Source organism: Gopherus evgoodei, chromosome 5, assembly GCF_007399415.2.
Source record: "Gopherus evgoodei ecotype Sinaloan lineage chromosome 5, rGopEvg1_v1.p, whole genome shotgun sequence".
NCBI lineage: Eukaryota > Metazoa > Chordata > Testudines > Testudinidae > Gopherus > Gopherus evgoodei.
Genome location: NC_044326.1, coordinates 106067275 through 106087276, shown reverse-complemented (window position 1 = coordinate 106087276; position 20002 = coordinate 106067275). Strand labels below are relative to the sequence as shown.

The window sequence follows — 20002 nt, the reverse complement described above, 5'->3', positions numbered from 1 at the left end:
CCTGTCTACCTAAAGGGCACAGCTGAACCACAGCATCCAAACAGTCTTGAACTTGGAGGTTGAAATCAGGAGCCAGACTTTCCCAATCTTTGGGGATGTTGAGACTGAGGCTACTGTAAAGGTAGATTTGAATAAACTATTCTACAAACCCAGAACAGGAGCTCAGAGCTAGAGCTGCGGCTCAGGCCCATTTCTTCTGTGAAAAGATGCATAGTACTTGCCAAAAGAACAATGATCAGAATACTAGACAAAATAGGCTTCATTGATATAGTTAATAATCCACTTCTATTTCATAACATAGTATTTAAAATTTAAAATTGCAATTTCAGGACAATCTGCTGATGGAGTCTAAAAAATTTTAGGAGCAGAGCTTCAGCTAGTGTAAATTGTTAGGTACCAGGCTGTGGCAATCTTGTCTAGTGGTCAGAGTAGGTAGTCCAAGGAGCGAAACAAAAGCGAGAGTCAGAACCAGAGTCAAGCCAGAATCAGAGCCAGGAACCTGATCTAAGGATCAGAACCAGTTTACTGGGATTCAGGGAAGGCAGGAGCAGAGCTGGATCCCAGGTAGCAGTGAGTGTGGAACTGGACTGGAACACAGCAGGAGCAAACACAGGTGCAGACAAATGCTTTAAGCACATAGGGCCCTAATGCTGTTGCTGGTATTAAGAGCAGATCTGCTGATCTCTTCAGCCAGTCAGGTGGTTGGGCCAATCAGACAACTCAGCTATGGCCCAGCTGCACTCATTAGACTGCCTGCAGGTTAAGCTATCAGGTAAGCAGTCTAGCTGAGGGCCCTTACTCCTGACATATAGTTCCATTAGTTATATATTGGAGACAAAGTAATTGGTAATGATATAAAACAACATGGCTTTTTAACCATTAGATTAATTAACTTGTTTATCTGACCACGTGAGCTTTAGCACATTTCATTTATGATTTAAATCCCTTACCTATCAAAACATACATAGTGCTACTATATATATTGCAGATAAGACAGTGTGCGGACAATCACTGGTAAGAAACAGTAGCGGGCTAAAATTCTTCATATTTTCTTTACATTTCTGTCATGGACTTCAAGTATTCAATGAACAACCCCTTCTGCTGTTAAATTTCAAGGTGTATTCTGGTTTTTGTTTGTTTTGTTGTTATTTAGTTTTGTTTTTCTATAACTGGAAAAATACATTAAAAATCATAGTAACTGTGATTTCAACAAAGCATGAGTGTTACAATAATGAAATTCAGGCAAATAAGATGACATCATGTGGTATATTTCATCCACTCGATCTATAGAGTTTCTGTGCCAAAATTCAATCAGGGAATACATAGGGTAGTCTGATAGCCGAAGATAATCTCTATTAGTCATAAAACAACAAGAGGGGAATAGTAACAGTTTACTAACAAAACAGGAGATTCTAATTTACTATAGCTTTCTGAATAGCCTTGACTAAATATTACATATTGTAATTTAGAGATCTTCAAATATTTGTTTGTAATATGAACAGGGCTCTATGAATAAGAAAAAAATGTGTTAGTTCAAAGTATTGTTTATTACAAAAGTCATAATTCTCAATTAATCTCAAATGTTATGTGTATGTACACACACTAGATGTTTTGACAGTGGGCACTTGAAAATACTTACGATGGACAGACATACAAACAGACAGGTAAACAAGGAAAAACTAGCATTTGTTCGGCATTAAAGCTTAGTTCTGTTATAAAACATGACACCTCCTTACTCTCATTTGCTACCCAAGTGCATTCAGAATCGTACCTGATTACCGTAATTTACTAAAATATCTAAAATAAATGGCATCTACTTTTACTTTGTGTTAGCACTGCAGAGCTAATAGAGTGCTAAGAAAGTGAAGTGGATTGAATTTCTGTTTCAACAGAATTGTTGTTAACTGAGTTCTGAAGGCAGAATCTTCATGATCAGTGATGCATAAGCTCGAGAAAACAAACAAACAAACAAACAAACAAACAAACAAAACAGCTTCAGTTTTCAAATTCCTGGCTGAGTTTGTAAGGGTAGGAAGATCTCAGATATAATCTTTAAAATAATAAATTGAACAGAGATTCTATATGAGGTCATTGAGAACAATAAATATAAAAGCCCTGAATGCCATCTCTACAGAATAACAAAAGGTAGAATCACAATTTAAGCTGAATATAGCAAAGGGAAGAAATTCCAGATAGTAAGACTGCTTTTACAATGTTAATATAGCCAAATTATACATATTATAAAGTTTATCAAACATCTGCTACCTGACTACAGATGAGATTCCTAACATTGTATGAATTACCAGGACTTGGTTTTATGACTCCATCAACCCTGCTGATCTACCTGGGATATCAGAGACCTAAAGCAGGCCAGTAAGACGATGCATACATAGTTTTCCCATGTGACCTAAAATGCAAAAAGTTTCCACCACAAAAATGAAGATCAGGGAAAGGCCAGAATGGGAGAGGAATAAGGCAGAAGGCTGAAATCTTGGCTCCACTGAATTCAATGGAAAAACTCCCTTTCCCCTCATTAGGGACAGGATTTAACCCCCATTCTTTTTAACAGAGATTTAGCTGTCTTCTCTTTCTGTGTGTGCAGAAGTGTGTGTGACCCTAAAATTCCCCTTAGTCTTTGGGGCTTGAACTGTCATCATTGACCTGCTTTGGAAATTAGATTTCAACTTAACTTTCAGTCTACCCTATACCAGTATCCTTTTAACTAATAATCATTTGATTATTTCTCTTCATTGCTTTAGCTTATCATTGCCAGATTGGCAATCATTACCACGTTGAAAAAAACAAACCTCACAAAATAAATAATTATCCTCAACCTAGGAGAAAGTCAGCAAATTGTAATTACCAGTGACAAACAGGAGACTCTAGAAAATTGGTATTTAATGTTATGTATTACACGTTAAAGTACAGCAATAAAATTAGTAGCCCTGAAACTGATATATACTTTAACCTAAAATCAGAGTCAAGCACTATTCATGTAAAATATCTATCAAGGCATCTAATTGTCATAAAAATCATTGTGCTTAATAAAAGTGACAAGCAAGACAAGCCTTATCTGACATGTTCCACTATAACACAAAAAGAAGATATGGAGCTAGATATAAAATACAGGCTAGTCAACATTTCACAAGCTTGTGAACACACAATAGCTCTGGTGTCTGAGTTCACTGTCAAACAATAAGGAACACCATCCAAGAACTGCTCCATTTGTATGAGGAGGTGCAGTTCTTCCAATGTTTGAACGTTGTGTATGGTCACGAGGTTAAGGGGCCATTACAGTTGGTGAAGCAGCAATGGGAGGGGTTTACGCCTTCTCCAGGAACTAACATTCTGGACTTTGTAAGCAACCTACAAAGCACCCTCTGACACTCTTTAGCCCTTGCTAGAGAGAACCTAAAGGATGCTCAAGAAGAGCAAAAGGTATGACAGACATGCCAGAGAACGTTCCTTCAAGGTAGGAGACCAGGTTATGGTCTTGAAGGTGCAACAGGCCCATAAGATGGAAGCATCATGGGAAGGGCCATTCACGGTCCAAGAGCGCCTGGGAACTGTAAACTACCTCATAGCATTTCCCAATTCCTCACTAAAGCCTAAAGTGTACCATGTTAATTCTCTCAAGCCTTTCTATTCCAGAGACTTACAGGTTTGTCAGTTTACAGTCCAGGGAGATGAGGCTGAGTGGCCTGACGGTGTCTACTACGACGGGAAAAAAGATGGTGGCGTGGAAGAGGTGAACCTCTCAACCACCCTGGAATGTCTGCAGCGGCGACAAATCAAGGAGCTGTGCACTAGCTTCGCCCCATTGTTCTCAGCCACCCCAGGACGGACTGAACGGGCATACCACTCCATTGATACAGGTAATGCTCACCCAATCAGAACGCCACCCTACCGGGTGTCTCCTCATGCCCAAGCTGCTATAGAATGGGAGATCCAGAACATGCTACAGATGGGTATAATCCACTCATCTACCAGTGCATGGGCATCTCCAGTGGTTCTGGTACCCAAACCAGATGGGGAAATACGCTTTTGCGTGGACTACCGTAAGCTAAATGCGGTAACTCATCCGGACAACTATCCAATGCCACGCACCGATGAGCTATTGGAGAAGTTGGGACGTGCCTAGTTCATCTCTACAATAGACTTAACCAAGGGGTACTGGCAAGTACCGCTAGATGAACCTGCCAAGGAGAGGTCAGCATTCGTCACCCATGCGGGGGTGTATGAATTCAATGTCTTTCCTTTCGGCCTTCGAAATGCACCCGCCACCTTCCAGAGGCTGGTAGATGGTCTACTTGCTGGACTGGGAGAATTTGCAGTTGCCTACCTCGATGATGTGGCCATTTTTTCAGACTCCTGGCCCGAACACCTACTACACCTGGAAAAGGTCTTTGAGCACATCAGGCAGGCCGGACTAACTGTTAAGGCCAAAAAGTGTCAAATAGGCCAAAACAGAGTGACTTACCTGGGGCACCAGGTGGGTCGAGGAACCATAAACCCCCTACAGGCCAAGGTGGATGCTATCCAAAAGTGGCCTGTCCCAAGGTCAAAGAAACAGGTCCAATCCTTCTTCGGCTTGGCCGGATACTACAGGTGATTTGTACCACACTACAGCCAAATCGCTGCCCCATTGACCGACCTGACCAAAAAGACCCAGCCAAATGCAGTTAAGTGGACTGATGAGTGTCAAAAGGCCTTTACCCAACTTAAGGCAACGCTCATGTCTGACCCTGTGCTCAGGGCCCCGGATTTTGACAAACCATTCCTAGTAACCACGGATGCATCTGAGCGTGGTATAGGAGCAGTGCTCATGCAGGAAGCAACAGATCACAACTTCCATCCTGTCGTGTTTTTCAGCAAGAAACTGTCTGAGAGGGAAAGTCACTGGTCAGTCAGTGAAAAGTAATGCTATGCCATTGTGTACGCCCTGGAAAAGCTACGCCCATATGTTTGGGGACGGCGGTTCCAACTACAAACTGACCATGCTGCACTAAAGTGGCTTCATACTGCCAAGGGGAACAACAAGAAACTTCTTCGTTGGAGTTTAGCTCTCCAAGATTTTGATTTTGAAATTCAACACATCACAGGAGCTTCTAACAAAGTTGCTGATGCACTCTCCCATCAGAGTTTCCCAGAATTCAGTAGTTAAAAAGTGTTCTTAAAATGTAAAAGTCTGTTAGTTATATACTTAGTAGTATATGTAAAGGTGCATGTGTTGTAGTAATCTGTTTATTTTAAAGTTCTAGAAGGAAATCGCCGCCAGTGAGCTTCCCCACTGTCTGCAATTTGGGGGGCGTGTCATAAACAGATAGCTAAGGGTTAATGTCTCTTTCACCTGAAGCACCTGACCAGAGGACCAATCAGGAAACCAGATTTTTTTCAACTTTGGGTGGAGGGAATTTTGTGTCTGAGGTCTTTGTTGTCTATCTGCCTGTTTTCTCTGAGCTTTGGAGAAGTAGTTTCTATTTTCTAATCTTCTGTTTCTAAGTGTAAGGACAAAGAGATCAGATAGTAAGTTATATGTTTTCTTTTCTTTGGTATTTGCATGAATATAAGTGCTGGAGTGCTTTGATTTGTATTCTTTTTGAATAAGGCTGTTTATTCATATTCTTTTAAGCAATCAACCCTGTATTTTGTCACCTTAATACAGAGAGACCATTTGTATGTATTTTTTCTTTCTTTTTATATAAAGCTTTCTTTTTGAGACCTGTTGGAGTTTTCTTTTCTGGGAAATTTCAGGGAAATTGAGTCTGTACTCACCAGGGAATTGGTGGGAGGAAGAAATCAGGGGGAGATCTGTGTGTGTTGGATTTGCTAGCCTGATTTTGCATTCACTCTGGGTGAAGAGGAAAGTGCTTTTGTTTCCAGGACTGGGAACGGAGAGGGGGAGTCACTCTGTTTGGATTCACAGAGCTTGTGTCTGTGTATCTCTCCAGGAGCACCTGGAGGGGGGAAGGGAAAAAGGATTATTTCCCTTTGTTGTGAGACTCAAGGGATTTGGGTCTTGGGGTCCCCAGGGAAGGTTTTTCAGGGGGACCAGAGTGCCCCAAAACACTCTAAATTTTTGGGTGGTGGCAGCAAGTACCAGGTCCAAGCTGGTAACTAAGCTTGGAGGTTTTCATGCTAACCCCCATATTTTGGACGCTAAGGTCCAAATCTGGGACTAAAGTTATGACAGGAGCTAGATATAAAATACAGGCTAGTCAACATTTCACAAGCTTGTGAACACACAATAGCTCTGGTGTCTGAGTTCACTGTCAAACAATAACTAATGAAATATTATATACTATAAGTGAAGGAATAGCGGTTAATTGCTTGAAGTGTGAATGATCTAATCAAGAGTAAGCACATAAATCTACTCATTTTGTTTTCATAAACTCTGAATGACCTCTCTATTACCGCAAGAAGAGGGAGTTTGTGCATGTGTGTTTATGTATATATAAAAAGAGATGGAAATACTTGCTCCCCAACCCTCCCTGGGGACCTTCAGAAGCTCTTCATTTGGAGTACTACTGAGTAGCTGCCATGGTTTTGGAGGTGGGGCAGGGTGTGAAAGGGGAGGACTTCTCTGTGTCTGTGTCCCATCATGAATGTCACCATTTCTAAGAAGTGCCATTGGAAAGTATAAAGGGAAAAAGATATAATATGATGTTATTTGATAAATATGTCACTGTGTAACGAAATATTACCATAATGCATGCTCCTCCTGAGGTATGCATAACCTTAACTTTGTTATTTCTTAATTTATGAGTGCTTAGTTGTGTGGCCTAAATATTTTTTGTTTTAAATAAACTCCACTTTAAGGTGAGTGAAGACTGGAGTGATTAAGTATCTTTACTGTACTTAATAATCTCCAGTTGGCACAAGTCAAAATATAAAAATCTATATGTTTGGGCCTATGTATTTCAGAGGGATATTCCTGCACACTTTCAAGGATTTTGTTATGAGGGCTCTTATTTATAAAATTAATGTTCTTCAAAACTTTCCACATACTTTACGATACCCTGCCAGATACCAACCAGATATGTAATATCTGTGGAGGCCCTAATATTTGCAGTTTTAAATATTCCCAAACTGAATAGTTAGCTACTATTTTGTATTCCTGTTACAATGTTTTGCACATGAATTACTTTAAAACCATTCTGAGGTTCATATAGGAATTTGAAATGATACAAAATGTAGTTATTCTCATGAGTAATTTAGGCATGTCATAAACATAAATTGCTACCTTCTTATTTTCTTTTTATGATTTGTGACATTAGAATGGATTACATGTGACATTAGAATGGATTACATCTGTACTGTTTTCTGCTTTGCGGATGATTTTTGTCATACGAATGAAGATGAGAACAAGAAAGAATGAAAATCAGTTCTCATTCTTCAATGTAAGCTATTTGTATGACAGTCTTAAAATTGAAATGAGTGGAGAAAATACAACACACACTCTATTCTAGTAACAAGCATTGCAGCCTTAATGTAAAAATCATATAAAATTAACTAATTTATATGACAACTTCAGTATAATTTTTTAATTCTATCCTACAACATCTGAAGGCAAGTAAAAAGATTATGACCCTGAAGTTGTCAAAATAATGACTGAGATTTATACCTTTTCCCCCCTTGTTACAGTCTGTCATTACAATAAAATATGTTGTTGCCATTTTTTATTCTAGTTATAAGCCTTGGCAGAAGAATGAAGAATCTGTAAGTTTATGGGTCATTTTTAATATTCTGCATTTGGTTCCACTGGCAATTCCTACGCCTACTGCTATCTAGGGGCACAACTTCCTGAATATGGGGGGACAGGATGACAGAACAGGCCAACTGCAATGTGGAATATTAAGATCATCAGACCTCCTCCTCCTCGTTGTCTGTTGTATGTTATAATATTTCACAGAATATGCAGACATACCAATTCTCATAAATCATATTGTGATACATATAGGAAAGGAGGTAGAAAAAGGCATTAACATAATAAATCCTTACTGTTGTTATAAAGGAATATCAGAGTCATTTTCAGATGCTTAAAACTGATTCCTGTACCTGAAAAAGGCCCAAACTGAGATTAAAACCCAACATTTCGGTGTATTTCAATAGCTGAGTAAAATAATAGCTTGATGAATTACATTTACACCCCAATATAACTGGATCTCCCAACAATACCAAAGTATGAGGAGAATTGTAGTGGCCCAAGAGAAAGCACAGTGGCAAATCACTTCTGCACTAAATATCCCTGAGATCTGTCACAATTCAGAGTAACTGTACCTCTTAACCCTGTGAGGTCTGCACAAGGGAGGCCCCTTAGGTCTCAGGCTTTTAGCCACCAGAGCCACCTCCCTATGGCAGGGAACTGTGTTCCTCTCCTTCCACAGGAGGAATTTAGGCTTCTGCCCCATCTCCCACAATTCACTGTGATTTTCCCAGCAGTCTAACCTTAGCTCAGCTCCTGCAGTTTTGTTTTCTCTTGGGGGTATGACAGCCAGGGCCGGCTCCAGGGTTTTTGCCGCCCCAAGCAGTGGAAAAGAAAAATGCCATGATCGTGATCAGCAGCAGCTCTACCGCTGCTGCTTTCTTCTTCAGCAGCAATTTGGCGGCAGGTCCTTCCCTCTGAGAAGGACTGAGAGACCCGCCGCCGAATTGCCACTGAAGAGCCCGATGTGCCGCCCCTCCCCCTTGGCTGCCCCAAGTACCTGCTTCCTGCGCTGGTGCCTGCAGCCGGACCCGATTACAGCGTTAGCAGAGACCAGCCAGCATTCACAAAGAAAAGCACATTCATTTTTAGGAAATAAGCATTACAGAAAAAACATATTATAAAACAATAAAAGGTCTACACTCATGCTAAATTTACCAGAGATCACCCATCTTCTACATATGGAATCTGGTAGAGTTTAAAATACTTCAAATCCTTCCAGCAGTGCTTGCCCTATTGTTTATAACCTCATGTCTCCTGGGCTTCTTGAACCTAGTCTGAACAAGTATATGCAATCCCCCTCCCCACCAGGACTTCTCTGGAATTGCTTATCTGTCCCAGGTCTGTAGTAATTACCCCCTACTGATTTTAGCTCCTGGATGAAGCTCAGTAATCCTCACCCATGGAGCCAGTATAGAATTCCTTGTTCACAGAAGTACAGATAACATTTATAAAATAAATACTGTTAATAAAAAGGTAGTATTGCATGTGTTGTAGTATCTATCACAAGATCTGTGGATATGTTAAGGGAATCTTCAGAACCCTTTTTGGTTTTCCCCCAAAAGAGTTACCTGACTCCGTTAATGGAAGAAATAAAAAGAAAATCCTTAACTGTTGGGAGAAAAATCTATTCCCATTTTCATTATAATGAAATAATTTTCATACACAATGCTGGCATTCAATCCTGCAAGATCTCTCTCTGAATTCTGAGGTCCAATTGACTTAAATTGCAAAGGGGAGCAGATGCTGCACGGTAGATCTGGCCCCTCATTTGGATCCTTAGCTATGAAAATTACAACAAAAATGTCAGATTCATAGATTCATATATTCTAGGATTGAAAGGACCTTGAGATGTCATCGAGTCCAGTCCCCTGCCCTCATGGCAGGACCAAATACTGTCTAGACCATCCCAGATAGACATTTATCTAACCTACTCTTAAATATCTCCAGAGATGGAGATTCCACAACCTCCCTAGGCAATTTATTTCAGTGTTTAACCACCCTGACAGTTAGGAACTTTTTCCTAATGTCCTAAACCTTCCTTGCTGCAATTTAAGCCCATTGCTTCTTGTTCTATCCTTAGAGGCTAAGGTGAACAAGTTTTCTCCCTCCTCCTCATGACACCCTTAGATACCTGAGAACTGCTATCATGTTCCCTCTCAGTCTTCTTTTTCCAAACTAAACAAACCAATTCTTTCAGCTTTTCTTCATAGATCATGTTCTCAAGACCTTTAATCATTCTTGCTACTCTTCTCTGGACCCTCTCCAATTTCTCCACATCTTTCTTGAAATGTGCTGCCCAGAACTGGACACAATACTCCAGTTGAGGCCTAACCAGCACAGAGTAGAGCGAAAGAATGACTTCTCATGTCTTGCTCACAACACACCTGTTAATGCATCCCAAAATCATGTTTGCTTATTTTGCAACAGCATCACACTGTTGACTCATATTTCGCTTGTGGTCCACAATAACCCCTAGATCCCTTTCTACCATACTCCTTCCTAGACAGTCTCTTCCCATTCTGTATGTGTGAAACTGATTGTTCCTTCCTAAGTGGAGCACTTTGCATTTGTCTTTGTTAAACTTCATCCTGTTTACCTCAGACCATTTCTCCAATTTATCCAGAGCATTTTGAATGATGACCCTATCCTCCAAAGCAGTTGCAATCCCTCCCAGTTTGGTATCATCTGCAAACTTAATAAGCATACCTTCTATGCCAATATCTAAGTCATTGCTGAAGATATTGAACAGAGCCGGTTCCAAAACAGACCCCTGCAGAACCCCACTTGTTATATCTTTCCAGCAGGATTGAGAACCATTAATAACTACTCTCTGAGTACAGTTATCCAGCCAGTTATGTACCCATCTTATAGTAACCCCATCTAAGTTGTATTTGCCTAGTTTATCAATAAGGATATTATGCGAGACCGTATCAAATGCCTTACTAAAGTCTAGGTATACCACATTCACCGCTTCTCCCTTATTCGCATGACTTGTCATCCTATCAAAGAAAGCTATCAGATTGTTTTGTCATGATTTGGTCTTTACAAATACATGCTGGCTATTCCCTATCACCTTACCACCTTCCAAGTGTTTGCAGATGATTTCCTTAATTACTTGCTCCATTATCTTCCCTGGCACAGAAGTTAAACTAACTGGTCTGTAGTTTCCTGGGTTGTTTTTATTTCCTTTTTTATAGATGGGCACTATATTTGCCCTTTTCCAGTCTTCTGGAAAATCATGGGACACAAGAGAGATTCTAGAGATAATAGCTAGGGGCTCAGATACCTCCTCTGTTAGCTCCTTGAGTATTCTAGGATGCATTTCATCAGGCCCTGATGACTTGCAGGCATCCAACTTTTCGAAGTGATTTTTAACTTGTTCTTTTTTTATTTTATCTTCTAAACCTACCCCCTTCACATTAGCATTCACTATGTTAGGCATTCCTTCAGACTTCTTGGTGAAGACCGAAACAAAGAAGTCATTAAGCAGCTCTGCCATTTCCAAGTTTCCTGTTACTGTTCTTTTCCCACTTGTTTGTTAGTATGCTTGAGGAGCAAAGATCTTTGAAGAGAATGCCCTAAGAGCATCAAGTCATTTTATACAGACAAAACTTAGTTCCTTCACAGAAAATATGTACACAATACATCGCAATACTCATTTTAATAAAAATATCTAACTAATGTCAATTAAGTGCTTTTTTCAAACATTATACTGAATTTGCAAAATACCGTAGAGAATATGAACAGCACAGAGAAAAGAAAATCATAAGAAGATGAGAGTTAGATTATAGTTAATAGATGCATCTTGTGAAGGACAGAATGAAGGACTGCCTCAGAACAGGTTTCCACAGGAAGAATTCTGGCAGACTCAGAGAGAAGGCTCACAGGGAATTCTACACAACACATTCTGCAGCAGAAACTTCGCCATCCTGGGAGCGAATGCTGTGTATGGTACTCTTTGCACCAGGTTGTGGCCTCATTTCCATTTTTGGGTGGCTAATGCAATCACAGTGTCCCACCGCCAAATTGTGCTTGGTCTTTACAGAAGAGTGTAATGGGACAGAGGAGGACCTTTTTCCCTCTCACCCTTTGTACTCTGTGCAGGCTCAGTCATAACCTGCCAGTAAGTACTGAATAGAAAGTAATAAAATATTATATGCACACACACAAAATACTACATTAAAAGAATGTTAAGGTTGCAAAGTCAAGCACTCAAAAGTTAGGAAATGCCAGAATTAAGGATGCTCGTGCAACCTTAATTCAACCCTCTTGTGTATATATATGAAAGATTATTTAATTACATGATCACACTCTTTTTTTCCACCAGACCCCCTTATGCAATACACAGAATGGATGTGCTCAATTAATTACTGTTAATTAACTTTTTTTTGGTTAATAAGAATGATCTTTTAGGTTACTTATTTCTGGGAATTGGCCTTTGTAACCTATGCAGATGCAAATACACCCACCCAGGAAGCCAGCAGATCATGGTAGAGATGAAATACCTACACTACCTTACTACATGCCTGACTGGATACTTCTACAAAAATAAAGTAGTCACCAAGTATATATATATATATATGTAAAAACCAAAAAACAATCAGGCAAAAATGGACAAATTTTTAATTTTCATCATAAATTGATGTCAAGTATCAGAGGGTAGCCATGTTAGTCTTGATCTGTAAAAGCAGCAAAGAATCCTGTGGCACCTTATAGACTAACAGATGTTTTGGAGCATGAGCTTTCGTGGGTGAATACCCACTTCCTCAGATGCATGTAATGGAAATATCCAGGGGCAGGTATATATATATGTGTGCTAGCAAGCAAGCTAGAGATAATGAGGTCAGTTCAATCAGGGAGGATGAGGCCCTGTTCTAGCAGTTGAGGTGTGAAAACCAAGAGAGGAGAAACTGGTTCTGTAATTGGCAAGCCATTCACAGTCTTTGTTCAATCCTGAGCTGATGGTGTCAAATTTGCAGATGAACTGAAGCTCAGCAGTTTCTCTTTGAAGTCTGGTCCTGCTGCAGGATGGCCACCTTAAGGTCTGCTATAGTGTGGCCAGGGAGGTTGAAGTGCTCTCCTACAGGTTTTTGTATATTGCCATTCCTAATGTCCGATTTGTGTCCATTTATCCTTTTCCGTAGAGACTGTCCAGTTTGGCCGATGTACATAGCAGAGGGGCATTGCTGGCATATGATGGCGTATATTACATTGGTGGATGTGCAGGTGAATGAACCAGTGATGGTGTGGCTGATCTGGTTAGGTCCTGTGATGGTGTCGCTGGTGTAGATATGTGGGCAGAGTTGGCATCGAGGTTTGTTGCATGGATTGGTTCCTGAGCTAGAGTTATTATGGTGTGGTGTGCAGTTACTGGTGAGAATATGTTTCAGGTTGGCAGGTTGTCTGTGGGCAAGGATTGGCCTGCCACCCAAGGCCTGTGAAAGTGTGGGATCATTGTCCAGGATGGGTTGTAGATCCTTGATGATGCATTGGAGGGGTTTTAGCTGGGGGCTGTATGTGATGGCCAGTGGAGTCCTGTTGGTTTCTCTCTTGGGTTTGTCTTGCAGTAGGAGGCTTCTGGGTACACGTCTGGCTCTGTTGATCTGTTTCCTTATTTCCTCATGCGGGTATTGTAGTTTTGAGAATGCTTGGTGGAGATTCTGTAGGTGTTGGTCTCTGTCTGAGGGGTTAGAGCAGATGCGGTTGTACCTCAGTGCTTGGCTGTAGACAATGGATCGTGTGATGTGCCCGGGATGGAAGCTGGAGGCATGAAGGTAGGCATAGCGGTCGGTGGGTTTTCGATATAGGGTGGTGTTAATGTGACCATCACTTATTTGCACCGTGGTGTCAAGAAAGTGGACCTCCCGTGTAGATTGGTCCAGGCTGAGGTTGATGGTGGGGTGGAAGCTGTTGAAATCATGGTGGAATTTTTCCAGAGTCTCCTTCCCATGGGTCCAGATGATGAAGATGTCATCAATGTAGCATAGATAGAGAAGGGGTGTGAGTGGACGAGAGCTGAGGAAGCGTTGTTCCAGGTCGGCCATGAAGATATTGGCATATTGTGGGGCCATGCAGGTGCCCATAGCAGTGCCACTGATCTGGAGATATATATTGTCATCAAATTTGAAATGGTTGTGTGTAAGTATAAAGGCACAGAGCTCAGCAGCCAGTTGTGCTGTGGCATTATCAGGGATGGTGTTCCTGACAGCTTGTATTCCATCTGTGTGTGGGATGTTTGTGTAGAGAGCCTCTACATCCATGGTGGCTAGGATGGTGTTTTCTGGGAGGTCACCAATGCATTGTAGTTTCCTCAAGAAATCAGTGGTGTCGCGGAGATAGCTGGGAGTGCTGGTGGCATAGGGTCTGAGTAGAGAGTCCATATATCCAGACAGTCCTTCAGTGAGAGTGCCAATGCCCGAGATGATGGGGCGTCCAGGATTTCCGGGTTTGTGGATCTTGGGTAGTAGATAGAATAACCCTGGTCGGGGCTCTAGGGGTATGTTGATGTCTTCTGGTGTTAGTGTAGGGAGTGTCCTGAGTAGATGCTGTAGTTTCTTAGTGTATTCCTCAGTGGGATCTGAGGGAAGTGGCCTGTAGAATTTGTTATTGGAGAGTTGTCTGGCTGCCTCCTTTTGATAGTCAGACCTGTTCATGATGACAACGGCACCTCCTTTATCAGCCTCTTTGATGATAATGTCAGGGTGGTTTCTGAGGCTGTGGATGGCATTGCGTTCTGCACGGCTTAGGTTGTGAGGCAAGCGATGTTGTTGTTCCACGATTTCTGCCTGTGCACGCCAGCGGAAGCATTCAATGTATAGGTCCAGGCTGTTATTTCGACCCTCAGGAGGAGTCCATGTGGAGTTCTTTTTCTTGTGCTGTTGGTGGGAGGGCACCCGTGTATCAGTGCACTGTTCAGTGTTGTCCTGGAAGTATTCTTTGAGTCGGAGACGACGAAAGTAGGCTTCCAGATCGCCACAGAACTGTATCATGTTGGTGGGGGTGGCAGGGCAGAAAGAGAGTCCCCGAGATAGGACAGACTTTTCTTCTGGGCTGAGTGTGTAGTTGGATAGATTGACGATATTGCTGGGTGGGTTAGGGGTACCACTGTTGTGGCCCCATGTGGCAGGTAGGAGTTTAGACAGCTTACAGTCCTTTTTCCTTTGAAGAGAGGTGAAGTGAGTAATGTAGATCTCCTGTCTTATTCTAGTGAAGTCCGTTTGTATAGAAGTTTGGTTATTAATGAGAGTCTCCAGGTTGGAGAGCTCTTTTTTGATGTTTTCCTGTTTGCTGTATAGGATGCTGATCAGGTGGTTCCTCAGTTTTTTTGATAGAGTATGACATATTCTCTCACTGTGGTCCGTGTAGTATGTAGATAGCAGTGGATTTTTTACCTTTAGTCCACCATCACTGGTTCATTCACCTGCACATCCACCAATGTAATATACGCCATCATATGCCAGCAATGCCCCTCTGCTATGTACATCGGCCAAACTGGACAGTCTCTACGGAAAAGGATAAATGAACACAAATCGGACATTAGGAATGGCAATATACAAAAACCTATAGGAGAGCACTTCAACCTCCCTGGCCACACTATAGCAGACCTTAAGGTGGCCATCCTGCAGCAAAAAAACTTCAGGACCAGACTTCAAAGAGAAACTGCTGAGCTTCAGTTCATCTGCAAATTTGACACCAATCAGCTCAGGATTGAACAAAGACTGTGAATGGCTTGCCAATTACAGAACCAGTTTCTCCTCTCTTGGTTTTCACACCTCAGCTGCTAGAACAGGGCCTCATCCTCCCTGATTGAACTGACCTCGTTATCTCTAGCTTGCTTGCTAGCACACATATATATACCTGCCCCTGGATATTTCCATTACATGCATCTGAGGAAGTGGGTATTCACCCACGAAAGCTCATGCTCCAAAACATCTGTTAGTCTATAAGGTGCCACAGGATTCTTTGCTGCTATCATAAATTGGGTTTTTCCAGCATTTCCACACTTCTACTTAAAATGTTCTTGTCTTTGTTAGTCAACTTTTGCTGTACATTGAGTGTGACCAATGAGTCAGAGGAGCATCTGCAATTTCTCTGCTACATTGTGAATTTGTGTTTTTGTGTGTGTAGCCCAGCATTCCAAGAGCATCGTATCACGCAAACAAACACACAAACATACACAAATTCACAATATAGCAGAGACTCTTCTGACTCATTTGTAACACTCAATGTACAGCAAAAGTTGACTAGCAAAGACAAGAACATTTTAAGTAGAAGTGTGGAAATGCTGGGACACACACACACACACAGAACTATGACTTAGGCAAAACTACCATCTAGCCAAATAATGTTAATTTTCACGACATCAGAACTTCATAATTTATCCAAAATGTCTCAATAAAAAAAAAATCCCTCTCCCTATCAAAATCATAACCACTGATGGCAAAGAAACCTATTACTAATGAAACTTCTTCTCTGTCAAGAAACCAAATTTAGTAGGGTTCCTTGTTAGAAAAGGGAAAAATAAACTTACTGCTGTATCTGAGCTAGATGTTATTCCATTTTTCTTGTTTGCAGGGATAAAACAGCAAATCATAGCTTGGAAAGGTAATCTTTCTTTTCCTCTCCTACATATTATCTTTGCAGTTCAAATAACAGTCTGGTGGTTAAAAATAAAACAGAATAGCTGTGCCATATAGTGTAGCATCTGGGTGCTATCCAGTTCCCATATGTTCCATCTACACTATTCAGTTTGGATCTAGCTCAGGGATAAGCTAGGTTGTGTCCATCATAATACATTTTAAACTTGATGTTCACTGCAAGCTTATTTCTTGTTGATTTTATATGCATATGGACTTACGACAAGAAAAATCTGTTCTGAATAGAATGCGTTTATAATCAAAAAGATGGTCTATAGTGGGTTTGATTATCAGACATTTGGGGCTGAATTTCAGCTGCCTCTCAAACTGTTCAATAATTAATTAACATCACAAAATCCATTCTGGTTTTGTCTGAAATGTATTAGAAAAGGAAAATTAAAACACTTTGAAAAATGAATTATTTTAATTATAGGGGCATATGAATGAATTCATATAGCTTGTTGAATAACAAAGGTTTTTTATATTTCTGGGACAGAATAACGTGCTGCTTTGTATCCTTCAAAACAGCAAGGCTGCAAAGCCTATTTAAAAAAATTGGGATCCTGTGCTTTGTTTAGTGGTATTTAACTCTTCAAATTACTGCCTTTTAAAAACAGCCTATCCTGACAATTCCTATTCATGAATTGTGCATGTTCACTGAGACACAGCTGTGAGGTACAGCTTGCTACCCTCCATGCTGCTAGCCAAAGCCACTGCCCAGAGCATCAGTGAGTGGAGCTTTGGCTGTGCCTCCATCTTTAGGGTGCTATGTGGCCCTGCAGGAGTAGGGAATGACTGGAATTCATTTAGTCCCTTACATGTATCATGTAAAGGGTAACCAGGCAATAGAAAGAATAGCTTATAGCGATAGAGACTTTAAAGGCCAACCAGAATTTAGCCCAAAATTAGCTGTGGCCAGTAACATGCACTTATAATCTCTTTCAATATATCCATCCATGACAGGGTAACAAGGCTTGTGGATAGTGGGGAAGCAGTAGATGTGGTATATCTTGACTTCAGTAAAGCTTTTGATACTGTTTCTCATGGCCTTCTCATAAACAAACTAGGGAAATACAACCTAGATGGAGCTACTATAAGGTGGGTGCAAAACTGGTTGGAAAACCATTCCCAGAGAGTAGTTATCAGTGGTTCACAGGGGATAACCAGTGGGGTCGCGCAGGGATCAATCCTGGGTCTGGTTCTGTTCAATATCTTCATCAATAATTTATATAATGGCATAGAGAGTACACTTAAAAAGTGTGCAGACAATATCAAGCTGGGAGAGATTGCAAGTGCTTTGGAGGATAGGATTAAAATTCAAAATGATCTGGAGAAACTGGAGAAGTGGTCTGAAGTAAATAGGATGAAATTCAATACAGACAAATGAAAAGTACTCCATTTAGGAACGAACAATCAGTTGCACACATACAAAACGGAAAATGACTGCCTAGGAAGAAGTATTGCAGAAAGGGATCTGGGGATCACAGTGGACCACAAGCTAAATATGAGTCAACAATATAATGCTGTTGCAAAGAAGCGAACATCATTCTGGGATGTATTAGCAGAAGTGTCGTAAGCAAGACACAAGAAGTAATTCTTCCACTCTACTCTGCGTTGATTAGGCATCATCTGGAGTATTGTATCCTGTTTTGGGTGCCACATTTCAGGAAAGATGTGGACAAATTGGAGACAGTCCAGAGAAGAGCAACAAAAATGGTTAAAGGCCTAGAAAACATGACCTATGAGGGAAAATTGAAAAAATTGGGTTGTTTAGTCTGGAAAAGAGAAGACTGGGAGGGGACATGACAACGTTTTCAAGTACAAAAAAAAGGTTGTTACAAGAAGGAAGGAGAAAAATTGTTTTTCTTAACCTCTGATGTTAGGACAAGAAGCAATGGGCTTAAATTGCAGCAAGGGAGGTTTAGGTTGGATATTAGGAAAAACTACCTGTCAGAGTGGTTAAGCACTAGAATAAATTGCCTAGGGAGGCTGTAGTATCTCCATCACTGGAGATTTCTAAGAGTAGGAAGGGCCATCCTTTGGATTTATGGGACCCTACTCAGTATTATTAAACTGGTCCCCCTATGCCCGACAGTAGCCCGGACTCGCAGCCTGGGAGGGAGGGACGAGGCAGCAAAGGATACCAAGTCTCATGGTGGCAGACAGTCACAGTTCCCCACAGAGATCCCTTTACCCTCTCTCCCTCATGCAGAATGCGTGGCGTCAATGCATTCAGCTCTGTGAATATGGCCTCTACCTAAGGACACTGCAATGCGCATTGGGTGTCTGGGAGCCAACCCGCTCTTACCTGCTGTCATGGGCAGTGAGTGAAGCTACCGCTTGGGGAGGCTAGTTCCCCAGCCCACCTGTGACCCTGCCTATACTCCACCCTTGCTGTGTCCCAGACCCCGCCCTCCACTCTGGCCAGGCTCTGCCCTCTCCCCACTATCTTCCTACTCCTCCATGATCACCCCCTTCCACTCAAATCCCTGAACTCAAATGAAGCAAATGACATTTGGGAAAAAAAAAACAACCAAAAAACCACTCTTCTGCAATTTCTTTCTAAAGAAAATGGAGCATGTTTTCCACTGCATGACAGAAAGTGAAAACTGGACATGCAGAAAGCAACAAATTGAAAGCACTAAACTTGGGAAGAAAAAGTGTCACAGTTTTTTGATATACTCTGAAATTTGTCAGAGATTTATTTGCAAAAACTTCGTCGTAAGAGCAAGTCAGCTGTCCTGCTGAGTACAACATTAAATATTATGGAATACATGATGCAGCTCTTCTCTGTTTTACATTTTCTTAATCAGTATTTCTAAGCTGATTTTATATTTTAAAGGTACTATTAAGCCTTCATAAAGTAATCATTCCAGATTACTACATATTTAACTCACTGAAACAAAGACATTATTTTAAACAATCAGTCACAAAGATTTAGTGTGTTCATAACAACATTCACTGCTTTAGAAAAAGGGAACACTAATTTACTTTGTGTGATCTCCATAACAATAGTCATCTTTATGAAATTTCACCAACTTAAAAAAATAGCTTTCCAAAGATTTTAGACATAACAAAGGATTTTATATCTTACTAAGGCCTGGGCTACACTAGCGTGGGGTTAAAATTAAGATATGCAACTTCAGCTATGCAAAGTATCTTTGTTCAATTTACCTGGCCATCCTCATGGCAGCAAGTCGACTGCAGCAGCTCCCTCGTTGACTCCACGTTGATGACCTCCTGCCGAGGTGGAGTGCGGTCATCGATTCGTGGATCAATTTATCGGTCTAGATGAGAAATGATAAATCAATCCTCTAACACTACCTGGTGGGTAGTATAGATGTACCCTAAGGTATAGATTTTGCTAGAGGGTTCTCTTAAAACTAGTTCATCAACTAGTCGGAAGTAAAGAAGGAAAACTCATTTGTCCAGTTATCTGGCAGGAAAGGGGTGTTGTCCCTTTAAGGGCTCTCTTCAAGGATTTTTCAGAGATGTGATTTTATCATCTTCAGCAACAAACTAATGAAATATTTTAAAGCAAATTTTAAACTAAGGTCCTGTAAACTAACATGTTCTAAGTAAATATTACAGTAATGCATAACTGTTCTTGTCAATAAATTCAGAAACTGACAGTATATACCTGGGGGTTGGCAAATGC

At 41.0% G+C, this 20002-nt stretch overlaps 1 pseudogene; it reads right to left on the bottom strand.

The window, feature by feature from the left end:
* The window catches only part of LOC115652688, a 96740-nt pseudogene extending 77133 nt beyond the window's left edge, over positions 1–19607 (bottom strand).
* Positions 19608–20002: the final 395 nt, after the last annotated feature.